The 18,189-nt window shown below is 28.3% G+C and overlaps 1 non-coding gene across 1 annotated transcript; it reads right to left on the bottom strand.

Moving 5' to 3' along the window:
* Nucleotides 1-17,071: 17,071 nt before the first annotated feature.
* On the bottom strand, nucleotides 17,072-17,173 carry LOC113000836 (small nucleolar RNA R71). The gene has a single exon (XR_003266157.1). It is a non-coding gene; the product is annotated as a small nucleolar RNA R71 (small nucleolar RNA).
* Nucleotides 17,174-18,189: the final 1,016 nt, after the last annotated feature.

The raw sequence follows: 18,189 nt of genomic DNA, 5'->3' as shown, positions 1-18,189 counted from the left end.
TCTTTTCTTCCTTGTAGATCGTGATGGCGGCGCAGCTAATCCGTGATCGAGTAGAGATGGAGTGCCTAGAGGGAGCTTGGGAGACCCTCGAAGGTAACACGAGGTGCCGATTTCGGGGCACCATTCGATTCACGGCTACTTCTTTGGTGCATCCAGATGAACCTGCACGGACGCTTCAGCGCACGGTGGAGTGGACAACTCCTTAGATTAGCTTTGTGTATTTTTTTAGGGTGGGTGTATCTAGGACTGACTGTTAGGTTTACTCTTTTGCTTTGTATGGGTAGACCTGATGTATAGGAATTTGATAATTGTATACATGTGGCTGAAGCCAACACCGTGGACACCTTTGCTCTGGATGACACTATATATTTTGAAAAAACTCCCATATTTTGGACAGCTTTAAATGATGAAAGCATTTATGATCAATCTTGTTATTTGAAAAGAAATCATTAGCAACTTTATTTGTAAAAGAGTTTATCGACTGTATTTTACCCTTTTTTTTTCACGTGACGACCTAAAATAATGGCTGGTATATTCTTCCTTTTGAAACAGCAAAATAATTTAGAGAATTATGAGCGATAAGAAAGAAATGACTCCGAATAGAGTTGTGAACTGGCCATTCAGGACTTTATAGTGAGGATTTTCCTTCTAAACCTAGTTATAGTGAAAAGAGAAAGAAATGAAAAAGAGAAAGAAGAAAAAAAAAATTTACCATGGTTTTTGTTATTTAAATTATTACTATTAAACCAGTCATTAATTTAGGGACGCCACAATCATCATCTTTGTCAAGATGTAAATTGCTCATATTTGTTGGCGGTTGTGTCTCATCATTAGATAAATAATTTCCACATGATGTAAGCGAATTTGCAGAATGAAACATTGAACCACCAACCACATCCTTTTCTATGTACAATTCTAGAACTGACATTTCTTGTTGTTGTTTAAAACTTTCCAGCATCGTTTCAACGTCTTCGTCATCACAAATTTGTAAGGCAATATATTTTCCTGACTCTAAAAATCTACAACTGGTAGCAGAAATAATTTCATTATTTTCTAACTTTACCTTATCTCCAATTTTTTTCTTCAAAGCATTGAAACTAATTCCACGTTTAATCTGAATCGTTTTTTTACTGCCTTCAAATATTACACTATCATTATCTTCATATACCCGTCCATTGAAATACAACACTGTTATAACCAAATTCATCGTGTACCTTCAAAAATAATATTTTAATTAATTAATCATAATAAATTCAAAATAGTAAAATGTAATCACAAAAAGTCTCTTTAACACAATTTGACACTAAAACTTTATTCTATAAAAGAAATTATTAACTTTAAATATTTTTTATGGTAAACACTTAAAAAAATAAACGATTCCAAGGTAGTAATTTTAAAGCCCAAATAAACCATAAACAAACTTAGTATTATTTATAAATAATTCATTTTCACAATAATAACTTCAACATACGTACTTCAAATAAATATAATGGGAAAAAAAATTATTTTTAAATATTGTTCAAGTTGAATGCTCATAAATTTTTAACACACACCAACAAATCATGAACATCAACCTTATCTAATTAAAAAATTACTATAACTTTATATTAAAATAAATTTCCACACTCAAAATACTTACTTCAAATAATTATGATGTTACAAATTTTTTACTTTCACACACTTTTGACAATACACGCTTGATCAATTTTTAACACACTAACAAAGTATCAACACCAACCTAATCTAATTAAAAATATACTAAAAATTTCATATTTACCAAATTTTTTCGGCACTCAAATAATTTCTTTAAAAAAATATCATGACAAATTTCTTCTATTTTATACACAAAAACAAGCATATAAAATATAAAACTAATTTAATTAAAAAAATTATTAAAAACTATAAATTCAAATTGCTCTAAAAAATTACTTATAAAATATTTTATAATACAAATTATTTGGCTAAAAATTACGAACCTCATTCATAACACTCAAGAAGAAAATTTCAAACATTTTGCGGACCAATTTAAATCTCAAGAACACTGACAGTTTTTTAAAGCTTAAATCTAGTTTTTAAATATACTTTTGAGCACATACCAACATTGAAGTAATTTAATTAAAAATTTAATGACAAATTTCTTCTATTTTTTACACAAACAACCATATAAAATATAAAACTAATTTAATTACAAATTTCATAAAAACTATACATTGAAACTTCTACAAAAAAATTACTTTAAAAAAATTATAATACAAATCACGTATGAAGAATAGCTACCACACAGTATAAAATATAAAATATAAAACTAATTTAATTAAAATTATAAAACTAATTTAATTAAAAAATTAATAAAAACTATACATTCAAACTGCTATAAAAAATGACTTAAAACAAATTATTCCTACGAACCTGATTTAGATATTGAAGCCTCAAGAAGCAAATTTGAATAAACCCTAAACACTTACAGTTTTAAAAACTCAAACTTACTTGTGAACACACAGCAATACTGAAACAATTTTCGCGTATATAAAGGCCCTAAATCGCCATCTGGAATGACTATTCCTTCTGCCCTAACTCGCCAGTTGGAGTTGCAACTTGCCCTTAACTCGCCAATGGCAGTTGCAACTTCCCTTACTCTAAAAAAGCTACCCTACCTGAAAAAGCACATGAAAAAAGCCTGTACGCGCCTGGTTTTCAGCAACTTGGAACTCGCCAGTTTGACTGGCGGTTCCCATGGATACTGATATCACCAGTAGTGTTGGCGGTTCCTTCACCATGCATGCACGTATCGCCAGTGTGAATGGCGATTTCCTCACCGACACCAAACTCGCCAGTGGTTCTGGCGGTTTGGGTGCTGCATGTATGCAAAACACGTCCAAAACTGCCCCATGCTGGAAAATGTTTGAAAAGAGCCCCATCTGGAGAAATAGTTTGTAAAACTACCCCAGATGGGGAAATTTGCCCTCTTCCTAATTGCTTTCTCTCACTTCCAAATAACAACATGTCCACCTCTAAGCCACCACCTACCCATTTCTACATGTCTCCCAAAGCATTCCACCTTCTGCTGTTCTATCCCTAAAATCTTCATTAAAAAATTGAAATATAATTCAATTGAAATATGGTCAGAGTATAATTTTGGTGAATGGAGGAATTAAATTCAATATTTGGATTAATAATATTTAATATAAAAAAATTATTCAAAAAATAATTACTCTTCAATAACTTGATATTTTATAATTAAAAATAATTAACCGTGTAATTTAAAGACATTGTTTGTAATGTATCTATAAATATATGATACAAAAGTGTCCAAAATGTCAAAATAAAAAAATTATAAGAATTCGATACAAATAATTTAAATTCAAAAATTACAGTTATACATAAATTAAAATACGAAAACAAAATATTTAATTAAATTTAATATTTTATTTTTCTGATTTTATCATTTATTTGTATGTTAAAATGATTTTTAATTTAAAATATAAATTGAATTAACTTTATTTTCATCCAAAAAAATTTATAACATATAGAAAAAATCAATCTCTTTAAATCATTTTAATTAATACAACTATAAAATATATAATTTTACAATATTTGTTTCTAAATTTTCTTAGCCCTTTTTTTCTATTGTAAATTGTAATCCGTATACGTATTATATGTTCTTTTAGAAATATTAAATAAAAAAATAAAAAAGAACGCGCAGGTAAGAGAGAGAATTCGACACGTCAACGGCACACGATTTAACGTATACAATATTAAAAGTTTGGATCTTGAAAAATGTTTGAGCAGTTTCCCTATTAAAAATGATACAACCGGTTGCCTTCACAAAATGTGAACCGTTTCATTTTTAAATTATTAAATCGGATGGACACCGTTCATTATTTGATTTTTTGAAACTTTCATAGGGTGCGAAAGTAGTTTTACTTTCGCACCCTAGACATCGTATTCTTATACCCATTCTTTTGGGGTTTTATGATTTTTTGTAAGACAAAAGCTTTAATTTTTTTGAGTGTTCTCCCTTTATTTTGTTTTCTGATTTCTCGCACTACAAAAAGTTTAATTTTTTTTATTTTGTTTTCTGACTTCTCATGATACTTTTGCTATTGTATGCAGAGAAGATGGAAGAAGACACTAAAGCTGTTATTTTTATCTATAAAAAAGCTTCGATTTTTATCTCAAACAAGTTTATTTTCTTTGATTCTTTGACTACGTTTTTTTTGTTTCTTTGTTTCTCACAATACAAAAGCTTAAATTTTTTTGTGAACCTCAGCCTTCTCCAATGTCCCACTTTTTTTAGGTTTTATGATTTTTCGCATGACAAAATCTTTCATTTTTTTGGTGTTCTCCCTTTATTTTGTTTTCTGAGTTCTCACACTACAAAAAGTTTAAATTTTTTAATTTTGTTTTCTGACTTCTCATAATACCTTCGCTATTGTATGCAGAGAAGATGGAAAAAGACACTAAAGTTGTGATTTTTATCTACAAAAGCTTCGATTTTTATCTCAAACAGGTTTGTTTTCTTTGATTCTATGACTACGTTTTGTTTGTTTCTTTGTTTCTCACAATACAAAAGCTTAAATTTTTTTGTGAACCTCAGCCTTCTCCGATGTCCCACTTTTTTTGGGTTTTATGATTTTTCGCAAGACAAAATCTTTCATTTTTTTGTGTTTTCCCTTTATTTTGTTTTCTGAGTTCTCACACTACAAAAAGTTTAAATTTTTTTATTTTATTTTCTGACTTCTCACAATACCTTCGTTATTGTATGCAGAGAAGGTGGAAGAAGACAAAGCTGTGATTTTTATCTACATAAAGCTTCGATTTTTATCTCAAACAGGTTTGTTTTTTTTATTCTTTGACTATGTTTTGTTTGTTTCTTTGTTTCTCACAATACAAAAGCTTCAATTTTTTTGTGAACCTCAGCCTTCTCTGATGTCCCACTTTTTTTTTGGGTTTTATGATTTTTCGCAAGACAAAAGCTTTCATTTTTTTGGGTGTTCTCCCTTTATTTTGTTTCCTGAGTTCTCGCACTGCAAAAAACTTAATTTTTTTTATTCTTGAGCCTTCTACAATTTGCGTTGCATTTTGGGTTTATATTTGGATCATTGGGTAACTTTTTTTTTTGTTTTTTTATTTTTCGCAACCCAAAAGCTTAAATTTTTTTGGGTGTTCTGCCTTTATATTTTTTTCTTTAATACTAGCTGAGTTATTTCAATGGATTATATTTTTATATTTGTTCAATCCCTTTGAGTTAGACACTTCCAGCTTTGATTTTCAAATATATGACATGCTTTATTATCACATATATGTCATCCTTTATTTATATGGTCAGATGATTGAATATAGTAGTTTTGGACTTCTTTGTTTATGGTTCTTTTTGGGTTACATGGATTTCAATTTACATTTTGATGCATGTAGAAGCAAACTTCATGATGAATCAAGATTGATTCAAAGAAGTTTTGATGATAACAAAGGTGATGACAAAAAGCTCAAAGGTTCATGATAACAAAGATGATGATTTCAAGAATCAAGAATCAAGATTCAAGGTTCAAGCTTCCAAGAATCAAGATCAAGATTCAAGATTCAAGATTAAAGAATCAAGAAGAGACTTAATCAAGATAAGTATGAAAAAGTTTTTTCAAAAACTGAGTAGCACATGAATTTTTCTCAAAATCTGTTTACCAAAGAGTTTTTACTCTCTGGTAATCGATTACCAGATTATTGTAATCGATTACTAGTAGCAAAATGGTTTTTAAAAAAGCTTTCAACTGAATTTACAATGTTCCAATTGATTTCAAAAAGTTGTAATCGATTACAATGTTTTGGTAATCGATTACCAGTGTGTTTGAACGTTGAAATTCAAATTCAAATGTGAAGAGTCACATTCTTTCACAAAAAAGCTTTGTGTAATCGATTACACTGATTTTGTAATCGATTACCAGTGATCATTTCTGAACAAATCAAAAGATGTAACTCTTCAAATAGTTTTTGACTTTTTCAAATTGGTTTTAAGTTTTTCTAAAAGTCATAACTCTTCTAATGATTCTCTTGATCAGGCGTGAAGAGTCTATAAAAGCAAGACTTTGTTTTGCATTTCACATCTATCCAATCAATCAATCTATACATCAATCTTTTCCAATTTATTCTTTACACAAGCAAGTTTTCCACATTGCTTTCTGAGTCTCTTTGAACTTCTTCTTCTTCTTCCTTTTGCCAAAAGCTTTCCAAAGTTTTCTGGTTTTCGAAACCTTGAAAACTTGTGTTATTCATCCTTTTTATTCTCTTCTCCCTTTGCCAAAAAGAATTCCTCAAGGACTAACCGCCTGAATTCTTTTTGTGTCTCTCTTCTCCCTCTTCCAAAAGAACAAAGGACTAACCGCCTGAATTCTTTTCTGTCTCCCTTCTCCCTTGTCAAAGAATTCAAAACGACACAGTCTGAGAATTCTTTTGATTCTTCCCTTTCCCATATACAAAAGATTTCAAAGGACTAACCGCCTGAGAATTCTTTTGTATCCCCATTCACAAAGTTTCAAAGGTTTAACCGCCTGAGATCTTTGTCTTAACACATTGGAGGGTACATCCTTTGTGGTACAAGTAGAGGATACATCTACTTAGGTTTAACTGAGAACAAGAGAGGGTACATCTCTTGTGGATTAGTTCTAGTGGAGGATACATCCACTAGGTTGTTCAAAGAGAACAAGGGAGGGTACATCCCTTGTGGATCTTTGCTTGTAAAAGGATTTTTACAAGGTTGGTGAAGAAATCTCAAGGACCGCGGGTCGTTTGGGGACTGGATGTAGGCACGGGTTGTTGCCGAACCAGTATAAAAACTCTTGTGTGTTTGTCTCCTTCTTCCCTACTTTTTTAATTTCTGCTTTTACTTTTGGTTAAGTTTCTCTTCTACTCTTTATTCACTTAACAACATAGTAAAAGCCTTAGAAGAGTAAATTTTTAATTAGTAAAGGTTTAGGAATAATTAATTCAACCTCCCCCTTCTTAATTATTCTAAGGCCACTTGATCCAACAATGCAGAGGCTCTCAACATTCGCAGCTTGAATTATATTTATTCATTAATATTGATAATCAGGAAGCAGCAAAATTGGAGTGATGATGACCCCATTTGATTGATGAAATTCTTTTTATATTACTTTATTTTAACAGTTTAAAGTTGTAATTTAATAATTATGATTTCCAGACAATGTATTTTAATAATATTGTATTTTATTAATGATAGATGATATGAATCAAGTTGAGTGTTTGATCAATTTAATTTCATGTAGTTTTTTTAATGGCTGGATGTCATATATATACAATTTTATTATATATTTCAGAAAGAATAGTGTTCATGTTACTTTAGTTGAAACCTGTATAACAAAAATTTATTGAATTAATAAATAAATTTTAGAGAAAAAAAAATGTTAAGATGATGAGTTAACGTTTTAATTTTCATTTTCAATCATAAAAAAAATAATGATCAATTAGGGAGTTTGGGTGATTAATATTAAACTAATGTTAGTGCAACAACCTCTTTATTTTTTTAATAGATTCCTAAGACCATTTACATTACATAATTATTTGTTTATGAGTTACTTATTATAATTTTGTGGGTCTTATAATTTCATATAAATTTAAATATTTTAAATTAAAATTTACTCCTATGCTAAGATTACTTTATACTTTTGTTTAACATTTCTGTCAATTTTTTTATTATATTTATATCGTTCTATATATCAATTTGTCGTTCTTTTTTTGTTTTTCCCGTTTATTGTTAATGAAAATATGTGTGATTACTCTATTACGGAAAGTTAATTAGCTTCATACTTAGGAAATAGTTGCATTTCTATTTCACTCAGCTTTACACTGTGGTGTTGTTTATATCGGGGTCACATAATCTTGGACCAGTCATGGAAATTAATTTATGGATAATAAAATCAATTCATTTGGTTGAACAGTCAATTTAAAATACTAATATGGAAGTCACAATTTCAAATTTCTATATTCAAATTTCAAATTTAAAATCAATTTGTTTGATTTAACAGTCAATCTAAAGTTTGTTTGTGTGTATCTTCACTTTTCTGTTTGAAAGTGACCATTTTGTTGACAATTCGTTACATATTTTATTGATGTTTAATTAATAAGCATATTTTATTCGTACTTTTGTTAATTTTCATTTCAAATTAATAGGTACTTAAGAATCAATTTTAAATATTATGTTAGGATATAGAAATAATCATAATTTTTAAATTAATAACCATATATGGAAATAATCATAATTTAGACGATGATTTATTCCTAATTAGTAGGTACTTAACAATTAATTTTAAATATTACAGTATCAATTTTAACATATTATTAAAACAACTTCAATTTCGTATTTGTTTTTATCCTAATCATTGTCAATTTATTGACATTTAATTAATAATCATATTTTATTCGTATTTTTGTTAATTTTCATTTCAAATTAATATGCACTTAAGAATCAATTTTAAATATTATGTTAGGATATAGAAATAATCATAATTTTCAAATTAATAACCATATATGAAAATAATCATAATTTAGACGATGATTTATTCCTAATTAGTAGGTACTTAACAATTAATTTTAAATATTACAGTATCAATTTTAACATAATATTAAAACAATTTCAATTTTGTATTCGTTTTTGCGGTAATCATTGTCAATTTATTGACGTTTAATTAATAAACATATTTTATTCATATTTTGGTTAATTTTCATTTCAAATTAATAAGTACTTAAGAATCAATTTTAAATATTATGTTAGGATATAGAAATAATCATAATTTTCAAATTAATAACCATATATAAAAATAATCATAATTTAGACGATGATTTATTTCTAATTAGTAGGTACTTAATATTTAATTTTAAATATTACAATATCAATTTTAACATATTATTAAAATAACTTCAATTTTGTATTTGTTTTTGTCGTAATCATTGTCAATTTATTGACGTTTAATTAATAAGCATATTTTATTCGTATTTTTGTTAATTTTCATTTCAAATTAATAGGTAATTAAGAATCAATTTTAAATATCATGTCAAGATATAGAAATAATCATAATTTTCAAATTAATAACCATATATGGAAATAATCATAATTTAGATGATGATTTATTCCTAATTAGTAGGTACTTAACAATCAATTTTAAATATTACAATATCAATTTTAACATATTATTAAAATAACTTCGATTTTGTATTTGTTTTTGCCGTAATCATTGTCAATTTATTGACGTTTAATTAATAAACATATTTTATTCGTATTTTTGTTAATTTTCATTTCAAATTAATAAGTACTTAAGAATCAATTTTAAACATTATGTTAGGATATAAAAATAATCATAATTTTCAAATTAATAACCATATATGGAAATAATCATAATTTAGACAATGGTTTATTCTTAATTAGTAGGTACTTAACAATCAATTTTAAATATTAGAGTATCAATTTTAACATATTATTAAAATTATTTCAATTTTGTATTTGTTTTTGCCGTAATCATTATCAATTTATTGACGTTTAATTAATGAGCATATTTTATTCGTATTTTTGTTAATTTTCATTTCAAATTAATAGGTACTTAAGAATCAATTTTAAACATTATGTTAGGATATAGAAATAATCATAATTTTCAAATTAATAACCATATATGGAAATAATCATAATTTAGACGATGGTTTATTCCTAATTAGTAGGTACTTAACAATCAATTTTAAATATTATAATATCAATTTTAACATATTATTAAAATAACTTTAATTTTGTATTGGTTTTATCGTAATCATTATCAATTTATTGACGTTTAATTAATAAACATATTTTATTCTTGTTTTTGTTAATTTTCATTTCAAATTAATAGATACTTAACAATCAATTTTAAATATTATGTTAGGATATAGAAATAATCATAATTTTCAAATTAATAACCATATTCTATTAGGATATGAAAATAATCATAATTTAATCGATGATTTATTCCTAATTAGTAGGTACTTAACAATTAATTTTAAATATTACAGTATCAATTTTAACATATTATTAAAACAACTTCAATTTTGTATTTATTTTTACCGTAATCATTGTCAACTTATTAATGTTTAATTAATAAACATATTTTATTCACATTTTTGTTAATTTTTATTTCAAATTAATAGGTACTTAACAATCAAGCATATTTTTTTTTTGAGAAAATTAGAGTGATGATGACCTCATTTTGATTGATGGAGAAATTTTTATGTTACTTCGTTTTAACAGTTTAAAGTTGTAATTTAATAATTATGATATTCAGGCAATGTATTTTATTATTTACAATTTGCTAAAAAAACGTAAATTGAAAACACATTTTTAAATATATACATCAATAAATAATTAATAAATATTATTTAATATCAATCATCATCAAAATAAATCAAATTCATCAATGTGAATCAACATTTATTGCCAAGAATGAGTATGTCTCCTTCTGATTCTCCATGACCATTCAAATTAATTGGAACGACTTCATTTGAAATACAATTAATAAGTCTACACCTTCGTGCATGTTTCGAATTCATATTTTATTTTATGTATTTTTTTTGTCAATACTTAAACATTATTATTATCCAAATAAACTAAATTTTCAGTCATTCCATAATGAATTTTAACACTATTGATAAATATACAACAATATTTTCATAATAAAAGTCTAGCACGGGAAGTGAAAAAGATTATCATTATATTCATAATAAATAATAAAAGTCTAGCACGAGAAGTGAAAAAAAAATTATCATTCTAATACAATGATCAGCAATAAATATGGATTATGCGCAGTAAAAGTCTAGCGCTTAATATACTAAGTACATTATTAACTATTCATTATAGTTGTTCACCTCCCCAACTATTGAACAATATTCGAGGAATTTTAAGTTTTTATACTCGGGTGTTGTACTATTTTGACATGCTTTCATTTTTGTTCATTATATATGTTCATGAAACTTTTCCATCATTGTATCTGTTCATGAATATGTTGAGATCTCCATTATTTTTATTTTTATTAGTAGTAACTGTAAGTATTTTTAAACATTTTTCTTTGTGTGAAAATATTTATTATTTAATAAAATAAATATACATTACTAAGAACAATTTAATTGTGACGGTACATATTATAAAGTAATATGTTATTAAGATTTATGATTTTTTCGCTTATGGTATATGTTATTACAAGATTTATTGACTTTCATATTTTTTATGTTTATCTTTTTAATCTTTCAAATATTTTTTTACATAGTCTCTAATAAAGAAAATAAATATTAATGAGTATGGGAAGTGTAATAGCCTCGCAATAAATATACAATCGTATTCATGATATTTCTCCTAGCACGAGAAGTGAAAAAAATTATCATTATACTGATCAGCAATATATATGGATGACGCACCGAAACGGTAAAAGGTTAGCGCTTAATATACTAAGTACATTATTAGAGTATATATATGAATTAATAGACTAAATATTTGCTGAGGTGCAAAAGATTATCATGGGAAGTGAAAAAGATGATCATTATATGATCAACAATAAATATGCATGACGCATGAGACAAACATTACTACTTTTCAGGTTGACGTCATGAGACCTCTCATACGTTTTTTTTTTATAATTGTTTATTCGTGAATATATTATATATCTGTCATAGTACTTTGAATTGTAATTCCATTAACCAGTCTTATCAGACAAAGTTCTATTTTTGTAATCTGAACCATATTACTAGACTATAACGTTATTTGTTATTTGCTTAAATATACAAGTTATTTTTTTTATATATTCTTAAATATTAGTAATATTTAACTTTTAAAAAATCTCAAATATTACTATAAACAGCTTCTTTATGTTGCAATATCACATAACCAAGACAACTGTTAGATGTTTGTTATTATATCACCTCCACTAAAATATATTGATTTTAAATGTCTACTTTTCAGGTGAATATTAATGTATATATTTATTTATCTCTCTTCATTGTGCAACCTTTCTTTCATTACTAGAATAACATCATCCAACAATCTACAATAGCATTGGGTTTGTTTGTATTCTTACTTTATGTTACTTTTTCTAAACATAACTTAACATTATGATCATACAAATAAACATTTTTATTGAACTTTGTTTATGTGTTGGTAATATTCAAACACAAGTATGAGCCTGGACATCGGCACGGGTAAAAGACTAGTTTTTCACTTGTAAAAACTTAATCTGTTTTCAAAATTTAATTTCTAGAGGTCAGAAGCCACATTTATTATCTTCTAGTTTCCATAAATTCATAATTTTAAATTATTAGTTTAAATAACGTGTAATATGCAAAAGTATGAAAATTTAATGTTTTTTTTGGAAAAAATTAATCTGTTTTCAATACTTAATTCTTGAACTATCATACCTAGAGGGAATTTTCCGATTTTTAAGATATTTTGCGGGAATCATAGAATTTTAGTACAAGTTTGAGTCAACTTTTTTTATCTCTATTTTTATATTAATAAAAGTGAAGAAGTCTAGGAGGGAATTTTGTACGTTTGAGCGGAAATTCTTTTAAATAACTTATTTTTTTAAAAATAATTATAAATTAATTATCATGTAGTAATTATTATAAATATTTGAAATTTAGAATAATTAAATTGATTTTTTGGGCACCTAATTTTCTTTTATCAATTTTGTCCTTTAGTTTTTTAATTCAATTTGGTTATCTAAATCCTAAAACTGATTCATTTTTTTGAAATTGTGGTGGTTTAAAATTATTTAATAACTGCTTTGAACCATTGCAACTTATTAATTCTTACCCTTTAGACTTAGACTAAATTGAATTGATTTAAAAAAATTAAAGAATCAAATTAAATAAAAAAATTAAAGAATTAAATTAAATCTAAAAAATAAATTAGAGGACTAAATAATTAATTTAACCTATTATCAATATATATAAAGATAATTCATAATTGTAATTTAACTAAAAATTATCTATAAAAGTAAATATTTGAAATTTTGAATAATTAGATTAATTATTATGAAGCTAATTTGAAATTCTGAATATGTTCTAATTAATAATGATACTTTTATAATCCAAATAAAAATTATCTATAAAGATAAATATTTAAAATTAAAATTTTGAATAATTAGAATAATTATTTTCAATCTGATTTGAAATTCAGAATATGTTTTTAAAATTCTGATTTGAATAATAACGTAATCAAATTATCTCTATATGTATTGGACATTGTCTTACGTGAATGAAAATGTGGTGTTAGATGAAGATAAACAATCTATTGATATGTATAAAATAAAAAGACAAGATAATTTTTTATTTTCTATTTTTTTAGTTTACTTGTATAATTAAACTCGATTGACTCAATTTTCAAATATAATAATATAAATGTAAAATACTTCATATGAAAATAAATTGATAATAAAATGAATTTTTATCAATGGTGGTTATCATTATCCTCAATTTACATTGATTTAAATTTTTATTAAAGAATAAATTATAATTAAAGGAACAAAGAATTAATGAATAATGAATAAAAAATAAAGGAGAGAAGATTGTGATAAGTAATAAAAATTAATATCCTCTAAAATAAATTAAAAATTAATCAATTAAAATTAATTTAAGTATTAATGTAAATAATTAAAAATTGCGATTAGAAATTGAGTGGAAGTTGCGATAAATTAAAAAAATATACCAACTAAAATTACTTAAAATAAAAGAAATTAAAACTAATAGTATTGTCAACACGTGGGTGGGACTTGCAATTTGGGATGCGGTGATTTTTTTTCTTTCGTAGAGGAGATTCAAAATTTGTAATAAGGACACACTATTGTTTGGGTCCATTATTCTTCCTGTCGAATAGTCTATTCGAGAGAACAATTGTATTTTTTTTTATAATTAGTGTTGGACTGATTTTAACATACCTTAGGATAAAACTGATATTAAAGTAAATAATTAAAACATCATGAAAAATAACTTAAATGTTTGAAAGTAATTCTCTTTCTCTCTCTCTTTGAGATGTTCTACCCTTTGTGAGGAGAAGTTATCATTTTTCCTTGATATTAGTTGATTCTTTCCATTAAATTTGATTCTTTTTCTTTCCTGTTTCATTTTACTCCTTTGCTTTTTGGTTTCCTTTCAACACATTTCTCTCTCATTGGCTACTTGCCCCACCTAGTAAACAACATGTAATAATCTCTCGTGTTCCTATGATATCTCTACTTTAAAATACGACATTTTAATTTTAAGTAAAAGTTTTATTAATTTGATTATGAAAAATTGTGATAAATTTTTCGCGATATATATTCACCAAATAAGCATAAACATGTCTTTGTATTAAATCACTATACATCATTCACATATCAAAATGTAATTCAGATTTTACATGTTTCTACACCCGAGATTTACATGCCAATCAAAAAATCAAGGAACCAACTAATGGAGAGTTGATAACCAAAACACAATTCTCTCTCAAAATAAACTTTAAAGTTATCACATCGACTTGGTGGTTCCAACAAAAGAATTCCCTCCAAGATACCTACTGTTGTTTATCTGCTCCCACAAACAAAGGTTCACGATCTCACAAGTATCAACCACACGATACAAGATATAATGGTGAGTTTATTGTAAAAGAATAACGAATATTAGATGACCATAATTAGAAAGAACACGATAACAAATAATCACAATCATTCTAAAAAATCCATCCGACCAACTTACACTTATCACACTAGTCATCAACTTTTCAACAATTCAAATCAATTATGCTCGGAATGATACATGTACCTGACTCAAATCTCAAATATAATGTGGTACAATTTAATAGGAAATAGCCTAAGTATGTCCTCATGCCCCAAGTACCAGTATTTTTTCTCATGAAAAATCACAAGTACTTACTGATAAAGTTTGTACGATTTTCATAAAATTATGCAATATGAAACATAAGCACCATTAATGCACTAACCTTGGATAGTTAAAAATTCTAACCAACCCCCTTCCCTCTCCAGGGATATCCAAATAGGATCATTGCACCCCCCATGTACATACATAACACACATTCATCTCAATGACATTGTCAACATCAACATCATCTCATCTCAATGTCATCATCAACGTCAACATCATCTCATCTCAATATCATCATCAACATCATCTCATATCAATATCATCATCAACATCACAAGCAATCACATTCCACATATATACATATAACAAATGTCTGGGATTCACATTCTCTAGGTCTTCAGGAAATGTCCACACATATCATAATAATTCGCAATATAACGAGATTGATATTTTAGAGAAAATTCTAAATTAAAGAGGAGAACTATAGTATACAAGAAACTCTTAAGCCCATTTAAAATTTAACAAAAGATGTAAATGGAAGAAAAAATATAAATTTTTTTGCAGAGTCTCCTTTGTAATTAAGATTTTTCCCAAAAATTTCAGTCATCACAACAACAACATCATTCACAATTTCATTCATCAATAGCAAATATATCGCATCCCATTAGTCTAAAACACAGTTTTTCTTGAAAACCATCATGCAACAGGAACAAACATACACCCCCATAATTGGGTTCCCTGACCCCAACTATGATATCAAAAGTTGTAAACAAACAATAAAGTCCCCCCACCTATCTATATCTCTCTATTAGTTCCTCGTGTCATTGTTATGAGGTCTCTTGGGTTCACGTCCTCTGGTCCAAACGTTAGGCTCTATATACCAAATCGAAAACAACTCAATATAGTTTTAAAAGACATAGTTAATATTAACATTCGGGGTCAAATATCCATTCAATCTTAAAAGGGGTTAAAATGGTGTTTTTGGGGTCCACATCAAATAGACTTCATTTTGAAATTTCGATCACACCAATGTGATCGGGGTTCAGCAAAGGTCAGAAAAATAAAATCCATTTTATAAAAAAGCAACTTTTACAACAACTCATTTTCAAGGGTTTTTCAAAAGGAACACAAAATATCCAAGAATGGTGACCAAATCACAAGAGATACAAAGATAGACTCTATCTAACTAGGAGAAGAAATAGATAATATGGTTACCTCAAAGAAACCACGAAGGAAGGGTCGAAGACTCTATTCTCTACCAAATCCTCGAGTTAGTTTTAGAGGATTTCATTCCGATTAAAGTGTTCTTCTCCGTGCGGTGGTCCAGCGGCAAGTGATGGAGGCTTGTGGTGGTCATCGGTGGTCATGGGTGGTGGGGGGGGGGGGGGGGGAGGTTTAGGGTTTTGGATGAAAGTTTAGGGAAGAAGAGAAGTGAAAAACGCATGTTTTTACGTTGTTGTCGTATTTATACCCTGCAAGAATCGCTTAGCGAGCTCGTCTCGCTAAGAGAAATTTAACTTTTGGCGCTAAGCAAGACATTTTGCATTGAGCAAAATTTCTCTTATGGCTTGAATTGTGCTTAGCGAGTTGGTGTCAGTGAGCAAATTATTTCCTCTAGGTGGAATTGCATTTAGCGATTTTATTTTGTAAATCCCAATGTTCAAAACATGCAAACATGCATTGTGAACTTACAGTCCAAGTTTGAAGGTCATCCAACAGTTAATGAGTTTGAGATCGTGGTTTTACCGAAATAGGTTTTCGGTCAATCTCGAAATCTCACGGAGGACTCTTGGTGAGAAAGAGAAGTAGAAGGAAATAGACCACCAAGAAGGACTCTTGGTGACTATGCTTATCAACAAGGACTAAAGCATTACAACAACATAGTCATTCCTCCTTTCAATAATAAGGTTGTGGAGTTGAAGCCAATAATGCTCAGTCTAATAGGCTCCCACCCTTTTGCTGGAAGGGATCATGAGGATCCATACACACATTTGTCAACCTTCATGGAGTTTTGTAGTACCATGGGAGCTTTTGATGAAGATGTCAAAGCTATCTATCTGAGAGTTTTTCCATTCTCCTTGGCAAGTAAGGCAAAGACATGGCTCAAATCACATCCAAACAAAAGCCTCAACACTTGGGAAGAGGTGGAGGAAAAATTCATTGCAAGATTCTTTACTTCGTCCAAATTCATCAGTGCAAAATCAGCCATCGTTGTTTTTTCCCAAGGGTCTGATGAACCTCTCTGTGAAACATGGGAGAGATTCAAGTCTTTGTTGTGGAAGTGCCCAAACCATAGTTTTGATTTTGTTGCACAATTCCATATTTTCTACAGTGGTTTGAAACCTCAGACAAAGATGATTCTTGATGCCTCAACTTAAGGTACTATGATGTCTAAGAGCCCGAAGGAAGCAATTGTAATCATTGACTCCATTGCAGCCAGTGATTATCAAAGTGACAATGATAGGGCTCTGATTCAAAGAAAAGGTATAATGGAGTTGGATACTCAAAATGCAATTCTGGCTCAAAACAAACTCTTGATTCGACAAATAGAGGCCTTAACAAAACAGATAGGCCAACTTCCTCAACAATTTCAACAAGGTGGATCACAAAAAACACACCAAGCTCATCAAGTTCAATAAGTTCTGAGATGTGACTTCTGTGGTGGTGACCATCAAAATGGCCACTGCTCAGCACCTGGTGATTGTCAACAGGAAGAGGAAGCCCCTTATCTGCAGAATCAAGCCAGACCATTTGAGGCACTTCATGGCCCAATGAACTTTTATTTTTAACCCCACTGGTAGGTGGCATGCTTTTCCATACACCATTTGAAATGAGGAGAGGTCAATGGGTGTGTTGAAGGTTGTTCTATATGCTCGTAGGCAATCATTAGGATTTGCAGCCCAATCCTTCCTTGAAGTGGCTATGGCCTTTTCTAGTATCCTCATGATCTCCCTATTTAAAACTCCAATTTATCTATTTGTTTGCGGATTATAGGGTGTCGAACATCGTAGTGTTGGAGGACCTTTGAGAGTTGAGCATTAAAAAAGTGTGTACCTCCATCACTAATAAAAAATCTAGGCACTCTAAACCTAGAAAAGATGTTTCTCTTTAAGAACTTAATCATCGTCTTTGCATCATTGGTTGAACTAGCAATTCCTTCCACCCACTTTGAGATATAGTCCACTGCAACCAAGATGTATTTGTTGCCATGCGAGGATGGTAAGGGACCAACAAAATCAATTCCCTAACAATCAAAGACTTCTACCTCCAACATGTTCTGTAATAGAATTTCATGTCGTCTAGATATGTTGTCGG

This window comes from Glycine max, chromosome 20, assembly GCF_000004515.6.
Source record: "Glycine max cultivar Williams 82 chromosome 20, Glycine_max_v4.0, whole genome shotgun sequence".
Lineage (NCBI taxonomy): Eukaryota > Viridiplantae > Streptophyta > Magnoliopsida > Fabales > Fabaceae > Glycine > Glycine max.
Note: the sequence above shows the minus strand (reverse complement) of the source record. Positions and strands in the feature narration are given on the sequence as shown.